Source organism: Bactrocera neohumeralis, chromosome 5 (assembly GCF_024586455.1).
Source record: "Bactrocera neohumeralis isolate Rockhampton chromosome 5, APGP_CSIRO_Bneo_wtdbg2-racon-allhic-juicebox.fasta_v2, whole genome shotgun sequence".
NCBI classification, from domain to species: Eukaryota; Metazoa; Arthropoda; class Insecta; order Diptera; family Tephritidae; genus Bactrocera; species Bactrocera neohumeralis.
In genome coordinates this window covers 917,046-938,050 of record NC_065922.1, presented here as the reverse complement: position 1 = coordinate 938,050, position 21,005 = coordinate 917,046, and positions in this window count along the sequence as shown.

Here is a 21,005-nt window from a genome sequence, read left to right as displayed (position 1 = left end):
TATGAACTGACCCATCAATGTGAAAGAAAAATACGCAACATGGGTACCATTCTTAATGGATACCGCACCACAGGTGGACAAATGTGAAAACCCTTTTCGCAGGCAAAGTAAGCGCTTCCTCAGCTTTGGCAAAACGAACAAAGTGGTGCTTTAGCGAATTCGGACAATAAATAGAAAAAATCAAGGATTTACTTACAAGCCTATATATATAATGCAGGAAATTAAAGTAAATCCTTAAATGTAGAACTGTTTGGGAAATAGTGGACTAATGCACTGCCTTGCTTTGCTGCAAAATGAGCTCCGTTCGAATTAGTAACCTCTTGTGTTGCTGTATGGTCAAGACGACGTCGCTGATGCCAATGGATCTCAAATAAGGAACGCCAAGGAACCAAATGGTAGGATGAATCAATAATGAAAATTCCCACAGATGCAATAGCAAATGGCCTTTGAAAACCGCCATTTTTTAGCTATGAAATGAAGTATTCAATACACGCAGTTGTATTTCGACAATTCGCACTGTGTCATCTTATTAATTATTTAGTAAGGAAATTATTTTCGTAATTAGCTTAGAGGTTGTCAGCTCCAAGAGATCCGTGGTGTGAGGTCACGTAACGGATACTTAATAAGGAAACTGAAACGCTGAAATGTTGAACTAGGCTACAGGTTGCCAGAGGTGCCTTTCCATATTATGAGGACATAATTACTTCATTAATTTTGAATTATCAGGGGAAGATTAAGAGAACCTTCTGTTTCTTAAAGGACCTTCAAATGTATTTCCCGTTTGATATATCGCCTTTTACAATAATATTTGACTTTGCTTTGATAGGCCATAAATCAAATGATGCCTAATTAAAGGTTATGCATCTAACCTTTTTCATAAAATTTTATTCGCTTTTAGTTGGTATTAAGGATAAGCTTGATTTCCGGCACTTTGCATTGACTCTTGCTTCGGTAGTTCAAGAAAAAATAGAAAGATGGCCGTGGAGTCGTGAATGTAATAAAATAATTTTTATTGCGCTATTTGTTCTAATTAAGGCAATTTCGCTCATTTTAGTTTGACAACAGATTGTGAGTGTGGTGACCCTGTCTATGTAAGGTATACATAGTACTCCCATTTTCATATATGTCCTCTCAATTGCCACAAGAACGCCCAGAGTCTTTGTCCTCTTTCGGCGACTAACCCGTCGCATTTTGAAAATGTTCGCGGCGATGGCGAGAATGTGCATGTGTGCATCATTATTCACGAGTGCGAAGCGCAGAAGGCGAGAGAATTTTTATGGAGATTGTACGCTAATCAAAGGTAATTAGAATTGATGTAGCTATTCGGCAAAGAACGTGTGGGCATTTCAAATTTACTTTTCGCTAATTTCGATGAATCTTTTATGGCGACCACCAACACGTGTAATTGCCTTCGGTACCGTAATAAAGGTAAGGCTTTAATGGGGAGGTGGAAAGTGTGCTCTTCGAATGTATTCATTAAGCAGTTATAATTGAACTATTCAGGAGAGAGATATACTCGCATAACGGATTAATTAATGTGCCGTGGAAGATAAAATTTGATATTGCGAATTTTTCCATGTGCCATTTCAAGCCTAACAGTTTCAATTGTTGCAACACAGCGAGCCGGTAAGTCAATTATTTGCTGTTGCAGATGCAATGTGGTGCTGCAACCGCCCTCTCGCAAGCGCCAGGGGCCGCTGTCATCGCGCGGGAGCTAAGTTTGTTCGGCTTGCATACTTCAGTGCGTTTCGAACTCAACGCTTCGAAGCGTTTGGTGTGCTCAAGTGCTCCCCGAGGCAAGATTGGCGCTGGTGCAAACAGAAAAGTAACAGCAACAAACAAGCACGGCACTACACCATTTGAACTGCAGTTGTGAAACATTTCGCACATCCGATGCAACACAGCAGCAGCGGAAGGGCCACACCCCCGATGCCCAAACTATTACCGCTCAACATATACGTCCATATAACATATATGTACATATACGTTGCACATGAGGCATGCTCCAAAAATAAAAAAAAATCGCTTGGAAGGGCGAGTATGAAATTTCAATTTAAAGAAAACTAAACGTGGGCTAGCAAATTCAGTCCGATTTTCTTTCCAACTTAAGAAACTACAATATAATTCTTGGCGCTTTGATCGGACTATTTAAGCGGTGTTATTTTCTCCTGAAAAAAGTATCTCTTGATATTATTGACATTCAGTGCAACAAGTGACTATAACTCGGTTAAGAGAAGGAGGATAGAAGTCTAAAAGTTTGTGGGTTTGAATTTAACTTGTAGGTGTTCAGGTTATATGAAATGTAGAAAATCCCATCAATCGTCAAAAAGTACAGACTAGTCGTTTGGAGAGAAACATTCAAGCCCTCAACTGGTGTTACTTTTTGTGTATTTACCGCCATTTGCTCTTTTCTCCCCAACTTCGTACATTTTCGGTAAAATTTCTTTGGTCAATCATTGCCGCTGCCATCGCACGGGAGCCAAGCATACTTCAGTGCGTTTCGAACTCAACGCTTCGAAGTGTTTGGTAATGCATGGGTACCGGTTTCGATAGTCGACGAAGGGAGCTGAATTTACAAATAAGAAACATCTCGCGCGGTTTAATTGGGGAAGCCACTATACTATACACTATAAGTTGGGAGCCTGCTACACATTTCGCAAGTTCCGACTAAGATTTCAGTGAAGACAATTGTTGTAGATACTTGTAGGTATTTTTTATATCCGCCTGTTCTTCTTTGTAAGAGATATGAGGAAAGTCTTTTAATTTTTATACCCTGAACAGGGTATATTAATTTGTCACGAAGTTTGTAACACCCAGAAAACAGCGTCGGAGACCCTATAAAGTATATATATAAATGATCAGTATGTCGAGCTGAGCCGATTTAGCCATGCCCGTCTGTCTGTCCGTCTGTGCGTCTGTCTGTCTGTATATATACGAACTAGTCCCTCAGTTTTTAAGATATCGTTTTGAAATTTTGCAAACGTCATTTTCTCTTCAAGAAGCTGCTTATTTGTCGGAACGGCCGATATCGGACCACTATAACATATAGCTGCCATACAAACTGAACGATCGGAATCAAATGCTTGTATAGAAAACTTTCACATTTGACAAGATATATTCACGAAATTTGGTATATGTTATTTTCATGTTCAGATCGGTTAACTATAGCATATAGCTTCCATACAAACTGAACACATAGTTACTAACAGAAATGCACCTGTGAAGGGTATTTAGCTTCGGTGCAACCGAAGTTAACGTTTTTTCTTGTTTTATATTAATGTTCACGGAGTTTTCGAGCACCCTAGTGCTTGGCGAAGAGCGCTCCGAACTGTACCTAAAACGAGAGCAGAGCCGATTTACATGCATGTACATAGAGATGTTCATGCGAGTGCGTGTGTGTTCGTCGACTTAATTGCATTAAAACCTCTTCCATTAGACTGTTGCGTTCAATTATAGTCTCTGACAACCACACTCGCAGTTGGCCATTGCAGTTATTGCTGTTGTTGCGTGTTGTTGGCGTTTACTGCTGTCGGCAAATTTGTTGCCGTTGTTATTGTTGGCACTTGTCGCTGCTGTCGCAGATATTCCTGCATGGGAATTTTGCCACCGATGCTGCACCGAACACCACTAACGCCACTTGCACAAAGTGTCCAGCTCTGGCGAGTTAAGCTCGCCCATAGTTGGAGGGGGCGAAGGGGCGAGAGCCTCTGAAAAAGTGCAACCAGCGGAAAATGTGCAAAATTTAAATAAAAATCGAAAATTGCATGGCATTAAGCGGAGTAAAGTGTTAAATTTTTTGCCGCGACTTATTGCGCGTTTGAATGGCAGCGCCAGTGTGCGAGTGCGAGCGCGAATGTGAGTGGCAGTGGGCGTGGCGGCCCCGTTATGGGGTGGTGGACAAAAACGTTACTTAATAGCTTTAATTCATTTTATTTAATGTGAGCTGCGCAAACTGCACAAAGCGGCGCTGGCGAAGATACCGAGAATGGAAATAAATTGTATTACACTCATTGTCAGTGAGCTTCAGTTTTACGCAAAATTTGTTGATTAAATTTATTAAGTGGCTGCAAATGAAATGGCTTCCTGGTGATATAGAGCCTGCATAAGGACGTATGTCCTTTGCTACAAAGCTCACAAATGTACATACATTTTACACACACGTACATACACTCATGCATGTTTGATACGAGTATAACTGTAATATGATAAACGCAAAATGTAATTTAATCTAAATGCCAGTAATCAAATATGTCGTCGAATATTAAACTTGTAAAATTTTATAAAAATTTTCATTTTTTACGGAAGAAGTGAGTCCACGCCTCAGCTTTGCGATATAATTTAATATCTGAGCGCATATGACATGTGGTCTCGCTTACATATTTCTGTATACTAACTTAAGAGCTTTAACGAGAAAAATAGGCTGTTCAAAATCATTTCGGTTAGCTCCTTAATACCTTCACAGCAGGTCTGCTTTGATCCGATTGGACTTAGAAAATGTCTTTGCCTTCGTAGACAGCGTGGAAGGTATGGTTACTTGACTCCTTCTTGCGTAGCTATTTGTACAACACATAACCCATCATTAAGTGGATATTCTAGCCTAGAGAAAAAGAAATTGAAATTTTTCCCCATAATTTGAAAGCTTAGATATTCTCGGCTATAACCGCGTAAGCGGTTTCTACGCCAGTAAAGAAGAAGATATTCAAAAATATCTGCCTAAAAGGATTCTGTAAAATTCAAATTATTTCCGAAGTTATAGCCGTTTTGGTTTGTGACAACTGGACCGGTTTGAGCCAATCCTCTTTTTCAAACTAATTCAATGAAGTTGTGTTATGTTTAATTAATTTATTAATTAATTAATAATTTCTTAAGCATAAAAAAACAAATGATAAAAGCTGTTAAGAGCACACTTTAACCGCCCGTCTGACGGTGCAAGTGTTAGCTTGAGCAAAAAGCGAGATAACTAGATGAAACAAAACTAATCAATAACGGTCTTTCTCTAGAGTTTACATACCAATATATTACTCTTTGACAATACATGCCTCAGAACGGTGCACCCTTCAATAATGAGCAGAATTTTGTGGGCTACGTAGTCGTATTTCCCATAAACATTCAGCAATAAATAATGAATTCCAACACGTCAGAATTTAATTAGAGATAATCGCATGACATCCTTTTATCAGTCTTCGCTATCTTGGCGATTTTACGGGATTTTCGCTTAGCGAGCAGGACTCGCTGCACCTCCGAGTTTTCCTTTTCAATTTCACACAAATCTAACTCATCATTTAAATAAGTTATACATTTTCCGCTCGGGAGTTCGCACTCCTTTGAAAAATACAATGAAGAGTGCCCGAAAAGCGAAAAATAGCAATTCTCAAATGGCAATGGGAACGCAAAGACATAACAATGAAAGAGAATATGTAGGCGATGCCAGCCAAAAATTACCAGAACAACACAACCACACCAAATTAACAAGTATTAAGCTTACCACTCCACACACCACCCGAGTTGGTGGCAGAAGGCGGCGAAAATTCGTGGAGTTTGTTGCATGTTGTTGCTATCGTGTTAGCACTGCGCTGCAACTGTTGTTGCTGATGTTGCATGTTTCGTGGTGAAATATGTTGAAAGGTGCTTCCACATGCAACGCGGCATTAATGCGAGGAGATGCGAACAACTGCAAGTCGTGCCAGCGGCATGCCCCACATTTATCACAATCACAAGTGAATGTGTGAACTGCGAACACCAACTGCTCCACCACAACGACTTCGTCCTCAGCAATGTCCAATGAACGAATGAGGGGGATGAGAGAAATTCATGTCAAAACACGCGGACCAGGGCGACGCTTCCGCGGTGGGAGTTGCACAGTGGCATAGAATGAGTTCGTTTTTGCTTTCTCTCAACACTGAAATGACGACAATTTCGACTTCTTTAATGGATTAATGCACAAAGGATAACAGGAAAAAGATTCAAAAGCCCATGGGTTGACATTATTACCCAAAACAGATGAGAGTAGAAGAGCGAGTTGGCAAGTGATTGCCAGCATTATTTTAATGCAATGAAACCGTGGCAACACGTCAAACTCCGTACGATATTGGGGCGCGTTTGGTCCAAATTGACACACTGTCTTCTAGATCTGACTGATTTCGAAATACAAAATGCCGGAAATGGCTGACCACACGACGTCACTTGCATATCGCGCCTCTCCATCATTCACCACCCTCCCGAAGAGTAAACGATGCTATTGTGAAAAATGGGCAACTACCAAAATGGGAATTTAAAGGAACGAGCATTAAGCTTTTATCATTCGAAGCAATAATGCGAAAAAAAATTTAATTTTTGAGTTGAAAATTTAAGGTTAAATATATTGAAGTGAAACACCTTTACGGTTGTCGTAAAAATGCGATATCAACGAAATGTGTTTGGCAAGAAGCTTGAAACGGAAGCTTGAACGGATTCGAAACTTCTTTGGATTGTTTGGTGTAATACTCAGATGGTTAAAAAAAAAAAGTTTAAGATCAAGAAACGCTAAAAATATTTAAGAACTTTTCTGTAGGAAACAGGGTTTGAGGAAGGTGGCAACTTGTTCGAAACATTCTGTGTATTAATTAAATCTAAAATGATTCCTTGAGGTAATAAAATAGAGATATTGCGTGTTTAAAAATGGGTCAAACAAAAATCGTTTCGTTGGGAAGCTAAGTTCTTTGGTTTATTCTATATGAAGAGTACTGAAGTAGCACCAAACACCATTACTGCCACCAAGTCAAAGCGAGCATTAATAAGAAAAATAACGGTGAAATCCGAATTGCGCAATGTACACTGAATACAATTCCAAAAAGGTAAAAGACAGCGGCTCAATTTTAAATCATGATATCAACAGTAACGTATCTAAATCTACACTTACGCATCTACACACATACACACACGTCAGCGGCGCACTTACAAAAGGGCGCTCACTGCGATTTCTGGGTCAAATCCGGTTTTTACCTCGATTGTTCGGCTAGCGCAATATGCTGGAGGATAACGCATTAATATTCTGTCAAAAATATATTTCCGAAAGCCAACGACGGCGGTTAAGCGGCGAGAATGCGAATCTTTACCAAAGCCGATACAGAAGCCGCCGACGCCGACATCGCAATCTCAGCAAAATTGAAACTGAATTATTTATGGGAAGATTGATAAGGGTAGGCATTGTCGATGCCGAACCTGATTAGAATCGCAAAAGTACATATATGCTACCTTTGTCGTTGTACGAGAGTGTGTTGCTATTTTTAAGTTGATCAAATGATAGAGGGAGTGTACCTGCCACTTCCGCTGGCCTGCCGCTATTAGACACATTTGCTCTGGATACTGGATCAGCTATCTGTGAGCTCATACTTAGTTAAGAGCGTTAGGGGGAGTCAATTTCTCTTGGCTTACGCTGAACCCATATGTGGTCTTATTTTCGTTAATAAAATAAAAATGGGCTTCAAGAAATAATGAAACATTTTATAGAGCTTGACTATAATAAAATATAATTTTAGATTAGTAATCACCAGTGTGTCATCTTTAAATGTCAATAATTTAAAATATACAGAGTTGCTGAATGAGAATCTGAAATTATTTTTGGTTAACTAAATCAGCTCGCCCTAATATTGACACATGCACATTTCAGCATGAAAAGTTTGTATTATATTGAATAAATAGCTAATATTACTCGTATTTATTTTCAAAGCTTTGAGGAAATCACATACTTTTATTAAATGTTATTGAATAAATTGAATATCTGATTGTATTTGGAGGAAGGTATGTACATATGTATGTATGAATACGTGAGGTGGAATATACATATGTATTCCGCAAAGTGCAAACTTTCTCTTCGGTTGTAACTTTGCGGCTCTGAGAAACTGAAAGTAGTTGCCTAAGGAAAACAATTTCAGCGAAAACATTGTAAGCCAATAAGAGATGAGTTTTCATGCACGGACGACATAAGTTCTAGCTGATTTTGCGATTAATCCTTCGCGAATAAAGGAAGGAAAGTTTAGAAGTATTCAAGACAACGAACATTTATTTTACTTATTATAACAGCTATTTCAATTAAGGGAGTTAATTATGTATAACAGTGAAGAAAGTTTCCCTGTCAAGAAAGTTTCGAGAATTCTTCATTTCCCCTCTCATCTCCCGCTTATATGGAAGACTGGTAATTTTTTTTCTTAGGTTGGTACCACTGTCCTTAATTATGATGGAGAAAATTAGCGTGAACTGTCAACCAGTGTGTTTATGTCAGTCGACCTCAGCAGTGTTTGTCGAATTTTAAAACTTAACGTATTTCTGTTCAATTTTGGCCAAACACTCAACAAATATCATTAAAAAAGCACCTGATATGGCCCCCTGTGACTTTTACCTTTCTCCACACTGAAATATCCACTTCGGGGAACACGCTTCGACTCAATTGAAAACCTCAAAACAAATTCGACGCGACAGCTGAAAGCCATCCCGGAAAGTGCCTATAAAAAATGTTTTGACGATTAGAAGAAGCGTTGGCACATGTGCATCGCTTTAAATGGATGTTACTTTGAAGGCGATAAAATAAATTTGGATGATGATTGAAAAATTTTCGTTTTATTTATAAATTCCCGACACTTTCTTGACATAAATATCTGCATAAGTCCAATTGAGGAAAATCTTCAGTAATTGTTGCTCGTTGAAAGTACTCAGAAGTAGATTCAGACGATTCGAGATCTCGTTCTCAAATCATCGTTCTCAACGGCGGATGTCTACCTAGAGTCGTTAGTTGATGCCAACTTGTAGGCAACTGGATTGTTTGTAACGGCGACAACACCAAGCCCTAATCTCCGAATATATTCAATATGGAATCAACTAAGTACCCCCTGCTTTAATATACCCAATGGCGCCAACTTGGGTAGCGCAGTAAAGCCTGGAAGACTTGGTCATTTGGTAGCAATAATAAAAATATGTAGAATCATTGTGGACTTAGTAAATAGCCCACAATTAGATGAAGTAACAGAAAGCATAAATATAACTAAAATGAAAAATATTTTTTCGGAAATCGAGGTTATTATGCAAGACACTTTGCTTTTACTCAACGAATTGCTTCCGTCGCTCGGAACGCCTCCTCGCATAAAAATGCAAACTAAATGGACTTTTTCGAAGTTCGATGAATGTCGTTAGTACACAAAGTAGTTACAGTCCAAGTTTGTTGCAAGTTCCACAAAGCTGCTATTTTCCGCATTTTCCTCACTTTTCAACTGGCAAATGTGCCGCCTGCCTTTGATGAGGAAAATTACCATGAAAATGTGACAAAATCGCTCAAGTCAATGCCAATGTACGAGCAAAGTTGTTGATTGTTCGCGTTGCCATTATTTTTCGATTTACATGAATTATTCACGTCCATTGTGCCCCGTCCGGCGGGACGTATGAGCGACATTTATTGTTGAACTTTTGCATTCATTTGACCTTTCCGTCAGACGCCACATATAGAGCGCCACCCTTGCACTGTTTGCACTGCTGCTGCACCAAATTTATGTTGATTGTTGTGGCACTTTATGTGTGGGAAAGCAGCAAATGAAATTAATGTTTTAAACAGTTTAATGTTAGCAGTTTAGAATGGCCAGCCACCGGTTCGGCTCTTGGCGTTTCGCTAATTAAGTTGAAAGAGTTGTTCCGCTTCAAAAATTTATTCATAAAAAATAAAAAAAAACGTGTTTTAATGTGGCACAAAAAAACCAGTAAAAACTTAATTTGCATGGTAAAATCGGTTTGATGTTGAAACGTCGGGCAATAGTCGACTCCAATGCAGTTTGTTCCATTTTTTGGAACATACCTGTTTACTTTGGCGAGACATCCCGAGATATACACTAATCCTGTGTAGCTCTCACAGGTGATAACAGCCAATTCTTCCTGAAAGTTTCTCTCTTCTGAAAGAGATATTGGACCCTGAACGTATGGCGGTATGATTGATATTCCACTTATTCGTATCTTCATAAATGGGAATAATATTGGGACTCACTGGTAATGCAACTGTGATCTATCGGTTGCATGCATGTTTTTTGCTTTCGGAGTACCTTTTATCCGTACTTTGTGTTACAACAGAAGTCCGCGAACTTTGCAATTTAATTAAAATTGTTTTGAATAAATTCGTGTGTGGCACAATAAAAGCTAACGCCACGTGACGATTTTATAGCCTACGCCAACAAAACTGATGTGGAAAGTTAATGGCAGCGAAAGAAACAGAAACAAGTGGACACAAAGCAGCGGCGATAAAGACAGGTTGGCGCAAAATGGCTAACCCGTGTCCAAGTTTAGTTATGGCAAAGTGCTACAACATGATAAAAACTAAGCAAGTTAGAGTTGGCTGCGGCGTACAATATCGCTTTTATAATATTCAACAAGTTCAGTATTGGGCAAATATTTGAAGCAAATACTTCTTACTCAGTGATATGGTTTTAAGGACGAATTTCCTTATACAATCTAGAAGAAAATTCTAGGAAGGTAGTTGTTAAAATTTTTGTCTGATGACTATCGACAAAGAATTGGTTATCAGTTAGTGAGAATATCTTCGAGCTGATTTTCCGTACGACGTCTGAATATATATTAGAGATCAGCACTCTCTCAGCATGCAAATTATGAGTCGCAAAGTTTAGCAAGTCTCTGATATATTTCGTTTTTTTTAAGCGGGCGTTAAAATCTAAGGTATCAGGTTGCCTTTCTCTAAGTGGGTTGTCGAAGCAACAGATTTGGTAATGGTCTCCGATAGAAATGCAGTTGGCCTCTGTTGGAAGTGCAAACAAGTTTCCAGAGTCCAAGCACTATTAATTGCTATCGTTAATTCTTATTTTATAATTCATTTTCGTGCAACAATTGAATCGGACGTGTTGCAGTTGCTCAACTCGTTCACATTTCCACTTGTGAAAAAGCTTTGGCGTTATAAATTAGTATGTTGTTGTTTTCCCATACAGTAACACATGCTGAGGAGCTGAGGTGGCGCTGCAGTTCCTTTCAAGTTGTAACAGCGTCCTTCCCCAATTCACTCTTTCCCTTTCGCCTTTTATTTATCCATTGTGGCAACTGCGCCATGATTTGCCAAGTGCTCCGCAGTCGCCGCAGCGTCCCTGGTCCTGGTTGTTGGCGGTGGCGGCGTGTCGTGCGTTTTCAATGCAATTATCCTGGATAAATATCCTCTTCCGTTTTAACTGTAATTACAAAAGTTTAATTGAGTTTTCACTGCTTTTTTAACTTTTCTTCTTTAGTGTCTTCTGCCGTTTTTGTCGAGCGCTCGACTACAGCCATTGCGTTGTTGTCCTCCTTTATTGTCTAGTTGTTGTTATCCGGCGCGGCTGTTTGAATTTGTCACCAAAGAATTTGTTGTCAAGACAGCCAGCAGCGGCAATGCCGGCGGCAACACAACCACAATAACAATAACAATAGCAACAAAATCATGAGAAAATAGCAAGCGAAAGACGACTACCGCACCACAGCACCGAGTCTATTGAAAGTGCTATCTGCGCCAGGCCTGAAGTCTCGCAGGCGCGTGAAGCTCTAACTTGGCGAAATACTCTTTTTTCCGCGTCCTCGCGCACGTTTTGAGTTTACGCATCCTTTCACTGACTCGGCTCGGCGTGGACTGGGAGCAGCAACCATTTTTTATTGACAGCAAATGAGATTTGTTAGCGGCGGTTTATGGTAATTAACGTCAAAACTTGAATTTATTTTTAATTTTCGTCATTCTCCTCTTTCTTGTCTTATTTGTATACACACATACACATACACACGTAGGTCTTGAATCGCCCTTGATCAGATTTTTCTCTTCAGCAAATTAAACTCTGCCAGCCGCTCAGCTGATTTTTCGACTGAATTTTTCACTTTTGATTGGCTTTTAATTAAAATGCAAATCAACCATTTAATAGCTTTCACCACGGAATATTCAATTACTGCATGATACCTAATATGTGTTCCCATAAGTGTTGCGAAAGAAAACGCTTTTCATGTCACTCTATGGATGGACTCATATCTATGTCTATCGGACTCAAAAGTGAACTTTGCCCAGCAAGCAGTAAAAATCCAGTTTCGGATGTTTTATGAATTAGTAAGCTCGCAGATACTTTGATTCCACATTTGGAGCTGACTGCCTGTCGAGCCGTGACGGCCTTTAGAAAAGTTTGGCTAAAGATTCGGCTGCATTTGAAGCCACGCCCAAAGGATAGGCTTTTGACTTTTTCATATGTGCTTACTTGGAATGGTACATGCTCGTAAATATTTTAATATACTTAATGGGTACGATGAGGACCTGCAAGATGCCGTTAACATTAATCGGCAACAAACCATTTTCATTACCGTAACAATAATAATCATTATTTTTGCAGTACTGTGTATTATTATTATTACATTATAAACATTACGATTATTGTGTTGCTCGCTTTATGCATAGGACTACGCACATATGCATGTGTATAGAGCTCAAAGGATGAAGGACGAAAGCTAATCGTGTGCGATGGTCGTGCGGTCATGCCCAAAAAGAAAGTTTTCCGAAGCCTTTCTATGGTGACTACCGTTGAGTTAGCGCCATCTTCGAAATTTTAAATTTCTGCGCATCATCAGGTTAGCACATACCCTCGTGTAAGTGCTTTAGGTTCGAAACATAAAGCGCTAATGTTTTTAAAATTAATAAAAATTATTTTTGTTTATGGCCCATTCAATTCCGAGTTAAATAAAACAAAAAATACTGTTTTTTTATTTTTGTAATATATTTTTTTGTTTTTTTTTCGAAAAATAACATAAAAATTAACAATTCAAATTTGGTCATCAGGTTAGCACACATCATTTTTTTTCATTGTTGAAAAGTTTTTTAACCATGAAATTTTTTATAAAGTGTTACATATAGTAATTTTAACATTTTTATACAAAAATTAATAATGTGTCGATCCTCCCTTGTTGAGAATTACCTCATAGATTCGATTAGGAAGCGATTCATATAATTTTCCAATATAATTAAGTGAAATGGTGGACCAAGCGTCCTTGATGCCTTCAATTAGCTCCTCTTTGTTGGAATATTGTTTCCCAGACTCGTAAACTTTACGAGCCAGCCATCCCCATACGTTTTCTATTATATTGATGTCGGGTGAATAAGGCGGCCACTGCATTAGACGGTCATTTTGGTCCTCAATCCATGACTTAACCACCCGGACAGTGTGGATCGGGGCATTGTCGTGTTGGAAAGTCCACGGCAGATCTCCGAACACGTTTTGGAAATGAGGAAAAGCTATTTCAAGTACGTTTTTCTAAGTGTTTGCATTCATATTTGTAGTTAAAAACTGTAACTCGCACGTACCGTAATAGGAGATGGCGCCCCACACCATCACACCCCCCACCCTACTATGAAGGCGATCCAACTGATGTTCCTCTTTGCGAAGATCATGGAAGTAGTAGTTGTATCCGTCCGGACCTTCCAAATTAAATTTTTTTTCATCCCAGAAGACAACGTAGCGCCAATCAGAATTCCATGTCATGTGCTTCCTCGCAAAATTCAAGCGCACTTCCTTTCTAGCAACGTTTAGTGGGGTTTTTTCTTTAATTTCAGTTTTTTAAATGTGGAGCACTACGTATCACTCTTTGAATTGTAGATAAGCTCGCTTTAACATTAACATTTGTCCTAATCTTTGCGGTCGAGGCGTGAGAATTTGAGGCTTCTCTCAAAATTGCTCTCTTATCAGCAGCGGAAATCACTCTATTATTCCCTCCTTTGTTATTTTTGCCATAATTCAACTTATTGCTGAGGAATGCTGACATAACTTTACGACTTCTGCCCATTTTTTGGATATTGAACTTATTGACATCCCTGCTTCCTTGTAAGCTTCAATTTTGGATCTCTCCTCAACAGATAGCGATTTTCCTTTACCCATATTAAAGCGAATAGTTTACTTTAGCAGTACAAAAAAATTGGTTGCAATACGCATTCAACTGTTGAAGATAAACTGAAAAGAATTTGCATGTGCTAACCTGATGACACAAAAATACAACACACTTCTCCATCAAAAATAATAGAATATAAATAGAAAATAGCAAAAACCAAATAACGGGATCATTCTTTCACATGTTCTCTTTGCCAGTGATGGTGTATACGAAGATCAGAAAAATAGAGTAAAATAATTTTGCTGCATCTTAACAAAAACAACTAAAAGAGCAATTATATAAAGCTGACCTGTGCTAACCTGATGATGCGCAGGGTACATATATATTTTTTTTAATTGCAACTAGTTAATAATTCCGCCTATTTTCAGCCAAATTTTTTTACTTTCTGACGTTTTGACTACAGGGCATCCGAACACATATCCATATATGTACGTATTCCGAAATGTCAACAGTGATTCAACACGCAGAAGCGCGGGCCCTCTCAAACCATTAGACGATAAGTGGCATGCAGGACGAAGGAGCACGGCAAGCGGAAATTGCACGCATTATCATATGTCGAAGATGTTGCCAGCACATAAAACAGGCGTCCGCATGCGTTCGGAAATTGCCTGAGATGGTGCATCAACAGCGGCAACGGAACCCAAATTGTGTCCTACAATCAACATGCGAAAAGTCAAGCTAGCGCTTTTGCCCCGCTACTGGTGCTCGGCTGCCTTCGTCTTAGCCGTCTCGGCGTACCTCGGTTTGGGCTGTCGGTGGTCGTGCGCGCATGTAGGTTTGTGTGAAACCCTGTAATGGGGTTTGTGATTTTTGTGAAAACATTTAATTGCCATAAAAAGTGCCGTTGCTTTGATGATTTCGTTTGCAACATATTCGCCAATATTCATGCGGCGAAACAACGATAACGGCGTAAATGTTTATGAGTGGTAAAAATTTAGTCGTGTTAAACTTTATGGGGTGAACTTAATGCAGTGACTTGTGTGGCAAACGGCCTGTGTGATTGACGGAGCGGCATTGGTGGGGCACTGTTCAGATTTATTGACAGAATCATATACTGAAAACGTTTCATTTACTGCCGCACTTCCGATTATATTAAATAAAATCAAATTAACTTAAGTGAGAATTTATGTAAGACAATGTGTTAGTGAGCAAAAGACTGTTTTGAAAGGCGATTGCGAAGTTTTTCCAAACAGTTAGGTTCTTTCGTGGCACCTCTTCGTATCAACGGTTTTCTGAGGTCGAAATATGTCCAAACCTTTAAAAAGTATACGAGTTTCAGAAAATCAAAGACCTGGAAAAAAATCATTGCGCGAAATAGGACAAATTGTCAATAGATCATTTTCCAAAGTAAGGAATGTAACCATTACATAAACAGCGGAAAAATATAAAGCAATTACTGATCTGGGAGGCCAAAAACTTTTTCTGATCGGGAGGAACGATTCATTGTTGGCGCAGTGGCAAAAGACCCAAAAATTTCGGCTGTAAAATTGAGTGAAAAAATGCAGGAACATCTGGGGAAAACATTTAGCTCACAGACAGTCCGAAATACCCTGCATAAGGCAGGTTATCATGCTCGACGAAAGCCTCACATTTCAAAAGCTAACAAAAAAAGAGGTTGGATTTCGCTAAAGCTCACCTACACCATCATGAAACTTTTTGGAAAAACGTGATTTTTAACGATGAATCCAAATTCAATTTATTTGGATCGGATGGGTCTCAAAAAATATGGAGAAAGCCCAACATGGAGCTCCAAGAAAATAACACCTTAAAAACAATCAAGCATGGCGGCGGAAACGTAATGGTGTGGGGGTGTATAGCGGCAAGAGGAGCTGGGAATCTTGTTTTTATAGACGAAAAAATGGATAATATTGTTTATTTAAGCCGTTTGAAGAACAATTTGCTTCCGAGCGTAACTAAATTGGGCTTAAATGGGGAGAAATGGCAGTTCCAGCAAGATAATGATCCCAAACACACTTCGCGTTTGGTGCAAGAGTGGTTAATTTATAACTGCAAGCAGCTGAAAACACCTCCACAATCCCTTGATTTCAATCCCATTGAGCATATTTGGCATTTGCTTGAAAAACAAAATCGCAAGTACCAAATAACTTCGTAAGAATCCCTTAAAAATGCTCTGAAGGAAGAATGGGCCAATATTACCAGTCGGGAGACTTCCTATTTGGTCGCAAGTATGCAAAGGCGTTTGCAAGCGATTATTAAAGCCAAGGGAGGTACAAAAAAATATTAAACATTTTCAATTTCTTTTTCTTCATCTTTTGTATTACCATTTTTATATTTTGTGCCCATACTTTTTTGATATGAATCATTATTTTCTTAATAATTTCCTACTTGTATGAATTTTTATACTCTCGCAACAAAGTTGCTAAGGAGAGTATTATAGTTTTGTTCACATAACGGTTGTTTGTAAGTCCTAAAACTAAAAGAGTCAGATATAGGGTTATATATACCAAAGTGATCAGGGCGACGAGTAGAGTCGAAATCCGGATGTCTGTCTGTCCGTCCGTCCGTCCGTCTGTCCGTCCGTCCGTGCAAGCTGTAACTTGAGTAAAAATTGAGATATCATGATGAAACTTGGTACACGTATTCCTTGGCTCCATAAGAAGGTTAAGTTCGAAGATGGGCAAAATCGGCCAAACTGCCACGCCCACAAAATGGCGGAAACCGAAAACCTATAAAGTGTCATAACTAAGCCATAAATAAAGATATTAAAGTGAAATTTGGCGCAAAGGATCGCATTAGGGAGGGGCATATTTGGACGCAGTTTTTTTTGGAAAAGTGGGCGTGGCCCCGCCCCCTACTAAGTTTTTTGTACATATCTCGGAAACTACTATAGCTATGTCAACCAAACTCTACAGAGTCGTTTCCTTCAGGTATTTCCATATGCAGTTCGAAAATGGAAGAAATCGGATAATAACTACACCCACCTCCCATACAAAGGTATGTTGAAAATCACTAAAAGTGCGTTAACCGACTAACAAAAAACGTCAGAAACACTAAATTTTACGGAAGAAGTGGCAGAAGGAAGCTGCACCCAGCCTTTTTTTAAAAATTGAAAATGGGCGTGGCGCCGCCCACTTATGGACCAAAAACTATATCTCAGGAACTACTCAACCGATTTCAATGAAATTCGGTACATAATATTTTCTTAACACCCTGATGAATATGGGTGAAATCGGTTCACAACCACGCCTTCTTCCAATTTAACGTTATTTTGAATTCCATCTGATGCCTTCTCTGTATAATATATACATTAGGAAATGAAAATGCAATTCAATACTCAAAATACACAAATTGATCTAATCTAACTAATTTTACAGCAAAATAAAAAATATGTAAATTATTATCACTTTATCATGCGAGAGTATAAATCGTCACCTGAAATTCAAAATAACGTATCATCAAAAAATTCGAAATTGAGTGTCTTATTGATTATGATTCACTACTTCAAATTACAAACATAATATTACATATGTCCAACATTTTCAGGTTCTGCGCTCAGATATGAACCAGTTTTAACCAATATTAAAAATTTGTTTCACTCATGTTCCATTTTATGTCGTGTTTAATTCATGCCACTGTAAATTTCCGAAAATGTTGTTACGTTATTTTGCATTTCAGGTGACGAAATGTTGCCCTTTCCTTTTTCCCATACAAACGAATGAATATTTGTTTGTTAGTAATGCTCGAGAACGGCTGAACCAATCTTAATGAAATTTTCCGAGGTTGTTCGCTATGGATCGGGGAAGGTTTGGAAATAAAAAAAATGTATACTTTTCATGAGGAAAAGTTGGAAAATTGGAAATTTCCAAAAAGTAACTTTTTTCCATAGAAATTTTTTTTCAATTTGTATTTGTTTTGTTTTGCAATATTTTGATTTGTAAATTATTTGAATCGTTCAATTTCGATCGCTTGCTTTTTTATTCCGGCTATTCAAAAGAAAAATTATTTAAAATTATTCAGTGAAAACTTTATGTGTGTTTCACACAAAGTGATCAATTGCAGATTGAAATTTGTTACGAAGCCATAAAGAGGTCGCGCTAATATCGGCTGGCGTTCATTTTGCCATCAACGTATGGCAGCCCAAGTTACATGAACAAGTACTCCCAGGATGGGATGACGTGCGTATGGAATTATGGATCGTGGTCAATCAGCAAGCGATTGTCACGATGTCACAGCACGACTTTTCAAACAACAGCTACGATGTTTGATGTTCTCTGTTGAATTGCAAAAAGGAGGATGGTGGTTACATCAAATCAAATTGGTGAAATAATTTCTGAGGAAATTCCTAATGCAGAGAAAGATCCAGTATTGTACGAAGTGATGAAAACCAATATGGTTCATAGACCTTGCGGACACCACAATCGTACTTCGGTTTGTATGTCTGACAATAAATGCACGAAACACTATCCTCGTGCTTTTCTTTCGGAAACGCAAACTGGAAATGATGGATATCCACTCTATCGGCGTCGCTCACCAGACGACAATGGCAGAACACTTAGCATTCAGTTTAGAGGCGTGAATATCGATGTTGACAACACATGGATCGTACCATATTCGCCATTATTGTCTAATTCACTTTCAAAACTCATGTAAATGTTGAGTATTGCTGTTTGGTGAAATCGATCAAATACGTTTGGAAAAACGGTCGATATGGCGATTATTGGCCGTGAACGAGATGAGATCAGGAACTATCAAATGGGTCGATACGTGAACTGCAATAAAGCGCTTTGTAAGATATTTACTTTTGCAATTCATGAACGTTTTCAACTGTTGTTGTGAATGGTGCAGTGTGTGCAACTTTTTGAGAAGCATGCCAGCAATTGCAATTGCTGGAACATCATAATCACTGGAAACAAGCGATGGACAATGCGATAGCTACTTCGGATGTCACTGAAGTTCGTATACTTTTCGCGAAGATCATTTCGACATATCAACCTTCAAATTCGCGTCATTTATGGGATACGAAAAAAATGACATTGCCGATGACATTTTACATTGTATTCGCTAAGCATTGGAAATGGGCAAATTTTGGTTGATACTTCCAGCGGTTTGATATCGATTTCATCTGCCTTTTGTCAATTCACTTCAACGAAAGATGAACTCATCACGAATGTTTATGCCAACATTGGCCAAATTATCGTAACTACGATTGGTTGGGAATGTTTTCCACAAGGCCAGATATACGTGGCGTGTTCGCGAGATGGAAACCTATCTTCTCTGTACATTTACGCACAAGAAAAGAAACCAAAAAATTTTGTTCAAGCTGCGCTACATTAAAAAAAATGTAGAAAAATCGCAAATAAATTTCAACACAATATAAATTCAACTTTTTTTTTCATTTCAAAACACATAATTTCACGCAGGACAACGGCTTCAGGGTCAGCTAGTACGAGTATAAAAATGCAATAATTTTGTCGTAGGGCAATTTAGGGATCCTCACTGAGCTATAGCTGAGTTCACTGGAATGTGAAACCACATTTTAAAATTGTAATTACTTATATCTGCTTCCAATTTAGAATTCGTCTTCACATTTTAAATTGGATCTGTGCAACCATTTTCATGCACATTTGGAGAATAATTATTCGATCTTTTTGTGAGAATTGAGGTAAATTACTGATTATTGGGGGCATTTTGAAGTGTGTTGTCTGAGTTGTTAGGAAGGTGTGCAGTTACTGTATTTGAGTGGTGCGCTTTGCTTTTGCGAAAAAAATGCAGGATATAACCGCAAAATGAGTGCCGAAGGCATTTAACTAAATTGGACGGGGGAACGTCAGAGTGCACTATTTGTGCATTGCAATTGTTCACTCTCCAACGGAGAAATGGTTGGCCCTAATGACTGGCAAAATGCGTGCAAGGAGAACAATAGCGCCTCTAATTGCCGTTAGAACGACGGCAATGGACACCACTATTCTCATCGGTAGCACCACTGCACCGCCGCACCGCAGCAGGAAGGGGCATGAAAGCATTCGGTATTTTGCATTTTGCATGCAATTCACGCTGTGCAGGTAAAGCAACAAGAAGAACAACACAAAGGAAAATGGAAAAATCTGGCTACAAAATAAGCCTGTGCGGACGTGATTTGCTGCCAGATGGAGACTGCAATGGAGCTTCAAACGGTCTGGCCATCCATCAGTCGGTTGAGTGATAGGCTCCAGTAGTGCTAGCCGATGTGTTTGACTTTGCCGCCGACGCCGTTCGGCAATAAAACTCATTGGCATGCAACATGAGTCAATCACTGGACACACGGTTACCTGGCTGCGGGTTGATAGGTGACATGAGATAGAAAGAAGGACAGATAATAGGATGCGTTGGGCAGGTGGTTGCTCACTCGAAGCCGGAAGCTGACTCGGAAGGACTAAGTTCGAGGAGTGAAAACATCCCATGGTTGAATGCTCCATCAAATGATGCTTGAGTGCCGTGTAAAGTGAGTGGGGGGAGGCGTAGGTGGTCACAGCGTGAATGCAATGAAGTGTTCTGCGGCATAATTGTTAATTAATTTTTATTGTGGCCAACTGTAGTGCTAAACCGAGGTAATTCTTTGGCAAAAAGCGGTATTGTGGAGTGGATTTGTTGTTCAACTGTGAACGATTGCGAATGGCCAATCAATTTGAAGTGCTTATAACTCACTAATGCACACGTGATTAGTGGAAGCTACTATTTATGCGATGTTCGCCTAATGCGATCATAGACTATAAATGTGGGAAATTCGTTTAGGAGTTGCAACGAAAAAGTTGACTTGTTTTTAGTTTAAAACTGACTGATCTCTGATCCGATCGCATTTTTTCTGTTTTAAACAAGACAACAACAAGGAGTAACGTTTTTTATACCGAATCAGATAAAAGTATTGAACAATCCTCAACTGCATTAACCATAGTTTTACTTAATTGATTTGTTTTAAATTACGAAAAACTTCCTGAGTCTAATGTAAATATGCCTCACAAATTAGTAAAAAGTGGATGCTACTGGCCAGTGCTCGGGTTTTTAACCGAAGCCGAGGCCAATTGAACCTTGTTGGTTGCAAGGATCAAAACCTGTTTGTTCGGTTCATGAAAAAGATGAGTGAATGCGCTGTTCGGGAATTAATT